This window comes from Crocodylus porosus, unplaced genomic scaffold (assembly GCF_001723895.1).
Source record: "Crocodylus porosus isolate Cpor-Errol unplaced genomic scaffold, CroPor_comp1, whole genome shotgun sequence".
NCBI lineage: Eukaryota > Metazoa > Chordata > Crocodylia > Crocodylidae > Crocodylus > Crocodylus porosus.
Genome location: NW_017728949.1, coordinates 24,106,367 through 24,115,749, shown reverse-complemented (window position 1 = coordinate 24,115,749; position 9,383 = coordinate 24,106,367). Strand labels below are relative to the sequence as shown.

Below are 9,383 nucleotides of genomic sequence, written 5' to 3'. Positions count from 1 at the left end.
GGATGAATCTAGCTCCTTGATTTATTTTGTGAACACAAAAGCAATGCAATTTTTTTTGCCTTGGTAAAAGGAAAATATTTCCAATTAATATGGAGAACAGACGCAGAAGCCAAACACTGTACAAACAATCCATGATGCTAATTAACTACATATGCACCTCCACTTACAATGATACAGAGACAATATTGTTGCCCTTTCAAAACTGATTACACCATATCTAAATTCCACTTAATATGAATATCCAGCGTAACTCACTGTCCTCATCTGCAGTCAAAAAATTAAGCATATATCATTCTTTACTGTGCCAAGAGATTCTATAGTTCACCATACCCATATTCCTGTACACTGACCTAAGCACATGCTCTTTACTTTAAAATGTAAGAAAAAAGTGCCACACAAGTGAGACCAATGGTCCAATCAGCCTAGTATCCTGGCTATGACAGTAGCAGAAGTGGATGCTAGAGAGGGAGCATGGAACTGGACAGATCAAGAGTGATCTATCCCCTATCCATTACCCTCCATATCCAGCATAATTGGTTCAGACATACCAGAGGAAATACCTCCAATCTTTCTCTTCAACAGCTATTAATAGATCTACCATCCATAATCTACCTCATTTTAAACCCAGCTATGCTATCTGCCTCTACCACCTCCTGTAGCAATAAATTCCAAAAGTTAAATATGCAGTGCATAAAAAGTACTTTCTCTTTTTAGTTTTAAACCTGTCTCCTGCTAATTTCAGTGAGTGCCCCTTAGTTCTAGTATTCTGGAATTAGGTGAACAACAGTTCCCCCGTTCACTTGGTCCACACTCTTCATGATTTTATAGACCTCTGTCATATACCTACTCAGCCTTCTACTTTCCAGACTGAAGAGTCCTACTCTCCTAGTATGGCAACTGCTCAATACCCTTGATTATTTTGGTTGCCCTTGCCCTGCTCTATAACTTTCATTTTGTCTGCCTTTCTCTATACCTTAGTTTCCATAGTAGGTAAACTAGTAAGAGTAAACTGTTCCCCACAGCTTACAGATATTTTTTCATAGTATTTTTATTGATTTTAATGGAAACCTGCACTTTGGGAATGGAATTTTAACAGGAACCACTGTGCATCATAAACAAATTTACCCCCCGCCCCACTATCTATCAATATAGGCATCAGTACAGAAGAGATGAAGTCCAGAGAAGGAAACGTGATACAATTCGGAAAGTCACTAGTTATCCACTCTGGGCATAGGAAGATTTATTTAATTAAGTCTCCTAGTTTTCCTGCAAATAAGAACAGCTGTTTTTTGCACTAAATTTAGAAAAGCAGTTGTGCTACAACAGTGTATACGTTCAAACTATTCAGAGCTTCCCTCAGCCCATTTCCATTACAGAAGCACAGCTGTAGAAAGCTAGTGATTTATTCTTAACATTGCATCTATTAATCTGTATAATCAGACTAGTGATACACTAAACTGATATGATAATATGCCACCTACAACCTGATACCATTTCTTACACTGCAAAAATTAGTTCACTACATTCAGTTCTGGTCAACATTTTGGTTACTAAACAAGATAGCACTTTTGGAGATGGGAAGAAATATTTTCTTCCTCTTTTAAGTTACTGGTTGTTTTGTGGGTGTAGGTCCTTCTGGATGGACCTCTACCTTGTAAACATTCAGTAACTGACCAGCACCATATTAGGATCCCTTATTTTATAAATGCAGCCACGTTGGTCTAAGGACATAGGTAGACAAGGTTCTTTGGGTAAATCCGATAACTTGTATTAGACCAACTCAAATAGTTGGAAAAATTCTTCTTAGCAAGCTTTTGGACAGAAACACCTTTCATCAACTGAACTGGCTCCCAGACCAATTTCTACCACTTTTACAAGACAGTTTTGGTACTCACCAACAGCAGACAGTACACACAAGCACAGGATGGTGGTGAATGTTACCATAAAGGGGATGGCAATTACAGAAATACAAGTCACAGACAGTGAGTCAGGAGCACAGATCCACTCAACAGACTATATTTTGGTGTGTGTCACTCCCACAATGCACTGCACAAAGCAGCTGCCTGCGGGCTTCCACCACACCGATCACGAGTGAATTTACCTCGCATATAATGAATTTTCGATATAAAAAGGGTCATCACATAAGAATGAATTTGCACATACAGAACCCGCATAAAGCGCAAGAAACTTGTATCACTTAGAAAGATCATGTGGCACAAGATAACCTTGCTGGCCACAGAGAATAAACAAGACATTTACATGCACCACATATGCCACTTGCCTTCTGGATGGACCACCTCCTTGCAAGCATTCAGTAACTGACTAGCATCATATCCCTTATTTTATAAACATGATTAACTTAAGTTGTAAATTACAACTTACATTCAAAAACCCAATGCTGTTCCTCAAAACTCTCTCACATACCCAACACACTTCCTGTATAAATAACACTTCGGCCGCTCCCAAAGAATCCTGCCTTTCATGGCCTTCCATCCTTTCAAGGCTGTTTCTGAGGTATATCAGCTAACGTGATGCCATGCTCTACTACAGACTCAATGGATTAAAGGGGCTTATATATACTTGACATTAATTTTTAAAAAATCTTCAACACATACTTTCTGATCATGAAGGAAATAGCAACAGCCCTCAGTTCCTTTTCAAAGGTAAGAAAACCTCTGTCTTAAAATCCTAGCTTGGTTTTTGTCATTCTTCTGTCAAGAGGGAACTGATGTCAGGGCTATGCAAATCAGCTTCCCAATTGGGAAGCAAAAAAAAAAAAAAAAGAAAGAAAGAAAAAACCAAATCAGTGCTGCAAAGCCCCAGCATATTATTAATACAATTTGTTTATTTTACACTAATACTTTGGAATGAGAACGAGACAGAAACCCTTCTTTCAGAGATCTCAGCTCAAATACAAATATATAGTTTTAAGGAAACAATTCTGCCTCAAGAATTGACTCTATTAAGACTTACTAAGGAACACAGCAAACTCTCTTGCTCCATGCCACATATTCTGCTTCCGGCACATTTTTTCCAAGATAAAACAACTGCTTGCAGAATACACAAACGAGTTACCTTGCTGTAATATAGAGTAGGAATTCATTGAAGTGCAGCCGCTCTACAGTAACTGCGAGTTGTCTTACTCCACTGTCCATGTTCTTACTCCACAGTAGATGAAAAGTTTAGCCTTTACGTCTAAACCAAGGTGCTTTATCCCCACTTCTGCTACAAGGTAGCTAGTTTACTGTGACCTCTGCCATAAATCACAGTGCCACCGAGGTATAAGGGGATGATATACACAGGACATGCTTAATATACAGTATGGATCCAATGATAAATTATTTTAGTACCAGTCAATCATGGCCACATTTATCTAGCAGTTTCCAAACTTCACTTAAAATCTAAACCAAAATATGGTTACCTACTACAAATATTTAACCCAATAGTTGCATACTACACTATTGCCAGCATCAAAAATTAAAAGTCAAGAGGTGGGGTGACTCAAAAGATGGCACAGAAATGATGAGGTACAGAAAAAAGAACAAATAACTTTTGAGATTCCTTTTATTTCAAATAAAAAGAATTATTATTTGAGGAAGGGTTGTTTTTTGGGTTTGTTTGTTTTTGGGATAAGGATTTCTGATTTTGAACTTGTTACTGCAAGAAATTTACTGAATGAAGAGAGATGTGTTGTTGTAGTTTGACAAGCATTATCCTGAGTTTGGGACAAATAGGACATGGTTAAGTTACTTCAATCATCCCAAACAAGTGCCAGTAAGGGTCCTTAACTTGTAAGGCTTTTAAGTATATGCTTATCTTTTTCAGAAGTGAGGCCAAAATCTTTACACCACATCACTTATACCATACATTGAATTATAGATTTTTTTTAACTGAAAAAGTATTTTAGTTTCAATTATATTTCCAAAACCATTTTCTGTATTCTTTCATTGGTACAATCAGGTATGCGAAAGCACAGGGACATGAACCAAGTTGCAGTGAGGTTAGTTAGGAATGAATTTATGGCACAGCAGCTTCTACTATCGTGTGACAACATTAATGGCTCTTATTTGGGAGCTTTCGGATCTCTTGTCCACCTGCCCATGCCCACAGAGGAACAAATTAATTCACCACTGAAATGTAGCCACCTCTTGCTTAAAATTAGCAGTTAAGTACTACAATGTACTTTAAGTACACACACTTGAAGGAAATTCACAACTGGGGCAGGTCAAACTATGTCCCAAAAGAGAGATATACATACAGGGAGTAAAGGAGCCCAAGGGCTCCATCTTAGACATGCCTTTGAGTAAGAACTAGATTTATCAAGGAACCTTTTGAATGCTTATCCAAACCAAGCTTGCAGTTCACCCACCACTAGTCATTACTGTCTGCCTACACTCCATATGACACAGATGGCTGGATGGATGGCTGTTGCTAAGGGATGTATAAAATGACCATTAACCACATGACAGGCTTGCTGTATTAGTGACTTCAGCTTTTTCACATACTAGGTTTACACATTACTTTCTCTGCATTGTTAAGATGCGTTTTTGATAGCAGGAACTTTCCCTCACACTTCAGAGCCACACGGGTTACCTCACTTAAGCGAAAAAGTCATATTAAGATTTGCTTTTTCTGTAGATTTGACTTCTAGTTATGATTTCTCATCTCATCCCATATTAACTGTATTAACAGTTGCACTGACTCACTCATCCAAAAGGGTGATTTTTCTTGTTGACACAGACAGGATAACACATTAAAACAAGAATGAATCATGAATTCTTACAGCCAATCAAGAAATTGCACTATTTCAGAAGGACATTTATTTTACTTGCTCTAAACCCACATAAAATTAGTTTAACCAATCCAGAGAGTTTAGATGTTTTTCCAAGATATCACTTCCATTTTAAAATTAGAGTCTAAATGTCACACTTTGCTTATCAACTCAGATTTTACAGTAATGGTCCATTTAAATGAACTGGACAAATTTTTAAAAACCAATATAGCTTAGCGATACTAATCTCACCATGGTGCTGAAATATTATCTAATGGCTTCAGCTGTTATTTTTTTTTTTTACTAACAAGCATTAAAGAATCAGTTCATTTTTAAATAAATGTGCAGGGGGAGAGGTTATTTTTAGCAGAACGAAAGCAGATGGGAAAGACTGACATTCATTCACTCATGCTTCCAGTGTCTTTATGAAGGGCTGATTTCAAATGGAGATAGAATTCAGGCATTCACTCTCATCCCCTTTTGTTTAATGACATATGGTAGTTACTGTCAGTAGAGCCCATTAGTGCCCCAGACAATGCAGGTGTTAGCAGTCAAGAAGCTTGTCTGATCCAACAAAATTTGAGAACAGTGGATGACCGGTCAACATTTACCAGCCTGGTTCAAAGCATGTGCCTTTTCACGAATACTCCTTTTCTCCGATTGTACCTACAGCACTCAGTTCAGGTTCTCCCAGAATTGAGTCTATAATTAACAGACAAGCCAAGAGGTCAACAAAATTAATGCACAAATTCCTTCTTTCCCCAACAGAACTCAAACATTTTTAGTAGTCCTGATATACTGAAATGCTGAAGAAATCAGGGATAAAATTCTGTATATCTCTCCATCTCAACCCATCACTTCCTTTTCGTATCTTTTCATGTCAATGTGAGCAGTTTTTACAGTTTGAAATGGGTGGGTTGCAGAAACTACCATAAGCCAGAAAATCATTTGTTATCATACTTTAAAGTGTTTGATATATTCTAGAATACTTAAAACAAGCATTCATTCTATTTCCTACTTAAGATCATTCATTAATGCTGCTACCAGATTAACTTTATACATACAAATACTCCCACTGAAGTCAACAGGATTACTGACATGTGCAAAGTCAATTTGGTGAATATGTAAATAAAGGGCAAGCAAGAACTCCTCTGTATCTTTTTTCTGTGAATGTTTTCCTTTAGTCTGGTATTGTACATATGGAACAAATTCACAAAAAGTAATTCCAGTAAGACAATATTCAAGTATTGTTTCACCAGGACTAGTCTACATTGTTAACTGTCCACTGCAGAGTAAATCCACTGATTCAGTCTTAGTGTTAATTAAAACTGAAGCAGACTGAAGCATTAGTATTTCATATGGGATTTCCATCCAGTCTAATAGTTTTATACCCATATAAAACAATTTTGTTCTCATGAAAGTGTTGTCTAGTATCTGTTATAACCTGCAAGTAATACATTCATATATGATATCTTGTAAATAAACTTTTACTCTCTAAGGCTGTGTCCAGATGAGCACAGACGTTTGGCACACCTTGTGCTGCTACTACTTGTCCCTGGGGAACACCTGTGCCACGCACACTCTGGCACGCAGCAGGCTACCCCAGGTGGGGTAGGGGAGGCTGGGGCCAGCAACTGTGCTGGCCCTAGCAGCCTTACCTGGGGTCCTGGGGGCCAGGAAAGCTGCAGCTGTTGTGCTCCTGCAGCTGGAAGCCTAGCCAGCAGCTGGAACGTGGCTCTGGCCAGCCAGGCTCCAGTTTTGAGTGGTGTGTGCTGCTGCCACATTTTTCCATGCAGGTCTTTTTGACCCCAAGATCTCCCAGGGTCAAACCCTTCCCTCCCCTCCCTCTCTCACCCTGCCCCGCACTGCAAAATAGCAGCATGGGGAATGCCTGAATGTGTGGTGTTTGGCACCGCAGGTGGGTCTTTGGCACCACATACCACACAGTTGTGCTCAGCTAGATGAGGCCTTAGTATCCTTGTCTGAAAATCTCTTCTGCCAAATGGAGGAAAGAACTGGATATTTGGAAGGAAGAGCCTCATGCTAAAGTTCCTATGATGATTACTAATGGTTCAGAGTTAGCATTTTATCTCTTGTTAGAATCATTGCTATTGATTTTTAAGTTCCACTGCATCAAACTGCCTTAGAGTAGAAAAAAATACTGCTGTGGCAAAAGTTTCAAGTCCAGTCTAATGATTTCTTGATATGTCTGCAGAAATGTTTATATGAGAATTTGGATTATTTGGAGGTCCACCATTTGTTTTAAATACGTAAATAAGGACAGCTGAAACCCTACGTTTATCTTTTTTAGCTTAACGCTATTTTGACGAGCAGTACTATGGACATGAAAAGAATAGTAAATCCTGTTTCAATGATGTAGCAATAAAACTAGTCAAGCTCTCCTTGGACATTACTACTATCTTTATGAACCTACCCTATATATTAATCAGTGGATTCATCCTTGGTGTTGATTAGAAATTATTGCTGCATGCAATAGTAGCAAAGTGTCCTCACTGTTTCCTATAATAGAGGAGATAGCCAAGTATATTTGGCAGTATTGTGAATTTTAATTAGTCAAGTTTCAGAAATTAATAAATGGTACAGCGAGAATATAAATAATGACATTCGGGGATTAAGGGCCTGCAAACATAATGCATTTACACTGGTGTAAACAACATCTGTACCAATGTAAAAACAGGACTGGATACATGATATAAAACCCTATGCTAGGGAACTTACTAGGACTCAGTGTAGAGTTACTTCAGGAGTAAACAGCAATAAAAATTAACTGGGGTAAGATACTCCCAGTGCTGCTGTCTTGTAGTTTTATCAAACAAAACAGGTCCTTATACTGTAAATGCACCTAATGTAGAAGTTACACTGGGATAACAAAACATTTGCTTTGGATTGCAGTGTAATTTTACTTGGTGTTAATGTGTTGTATGTTGCCCTTATTGTTTTCTCCATTAGCAAGAAATGAAGGAAATTACAATAAAAAGAAAAATCATAGCTGCAAGTGAGCAGTAAGGGCTGGTTTGTTCAACGAAGAATAACGGCAGCAGTCAACCTTCTGCAGTCAATAGCTAAAATTAAGGCTGTGGTTCAAGACAAAAATCCATACTTCTGTCATGGAGGGCATAATAAATTGAAACCAAAATCACTGAAAGGTCTCTCACCACACATACTCCCCTGTTAATGAGTCCTGGACAAATTTGTATCACGGCACTCAGAAATAGTCTTCTAAAAGTCATAAATAACCATATATCCATCAAACACAATCATGTTAGAGAAGCGTTGCCAAGGGCAATTTTATCAGAGGGATAGGGCTATGTTATTAGCAGATAAATGTGTTGCAAAATACCAGAACCCTTTTCTTTGGGGAAAAACATGAATAAATAGTATCATAAAAATGATTTCCATCTTTATATCTACGGTACAATAACATTTCTGATATTCACTACTTCAGGGCTTGATGCCAACTTCTCCTTGATATTAAATACAAACAATACATTAAAACAACATGGAAGTCTACTAATACGAAGGCCCATGATAATAATTTCTAAAAGCCGAAGAATTACTCCTAACAAAAACAAACGGGAACTAATGGTAAGAACCTCATGTTGAAGAAAACAAAACACAAGCTCTAATGATGTCTTAAATAAGGACTGAATATCATTTTGGGGGTGAGTAGAGTCTGGACAAAGTAAAACAAAAAACCGCCAAAAAAACCCTTTATAATAATACTTCAGATATTAAGCAGTTCAATTAGTCTATGTCATGCCATATTTACTTGATTCTAATAAGACGGTTTGCACACACACCCCCATTTAACATGGAGAGGAAAACCCCTCATCTTTGAATTGAGTACAAGATCACTACCTGCCCCCTCCCTGCTTACCTGCCTGCTGCGGTGGGAGGGATGAATGCAAGATGTTGGAAAATTGTATTAAATTTATAAATTTTACATGTATAGAACCTAATTATTGGAGGATCACATTAGATTTGAATAAATACGGTAATTTTACAATTCATACCACAACATTTCACAGCACAATTCACATTACAATGTTTCTAGCAAATTTGCTTTTTGACTAACAACAAGTTTAATGGCTCCTTATTTCATGTGATTTCCAATGGTTAGATACTTCATAAACCTACAGGAATTATGTTGTATGTACTGCTGGAATGATTTATGGTAACATAGGAACACAACAATTGTTACAAAACAACTTTAAAAAAATAACCAGTTTTATTTAATTGATGGTAAGAAGTGGCTTGCAATAAATATTCCCTCAACATGTAAGTGATGTCTTATCTGTGAGCATTAGTTACATACAAACAAACATTTACCAACACTGACGTTATAATGTCTGTTACCATTAAGCAAAGCTAGAAATCAACAATTCATGTAAGCATGTGATTGCTGAATTGAAATTAGATTATTTATGTATTTATCACTAAGTATATGCATGTTTTTTACTGAACTGGAACATGATTAATTCCCGGATTAAGGACAATAAGAAGTCCTTCTTCAAATACAGAGGGGGTAAAAAGAGGGTCCCGGGTAATGTGGGGCCCCTGCAGGACACGATGGGCAACTTAGTCATCACGC

At 37.6% G+C, this 9,383-nt stretch overlaps 1 protein-coding gene across 8 annotated transcripts in view; it reads right to left on the bottom strand.

Annotated features, from left to right (window-relative positions):
- Positions 1 to 9,383, bottom strand: part of ANKRD44 (ankyrin repeat domain 44) — a 224,220-nt gene that overhangs the window by 52,204 nt on the left and 162,633 nt on the right. The window lies entirely within an intron of this gene.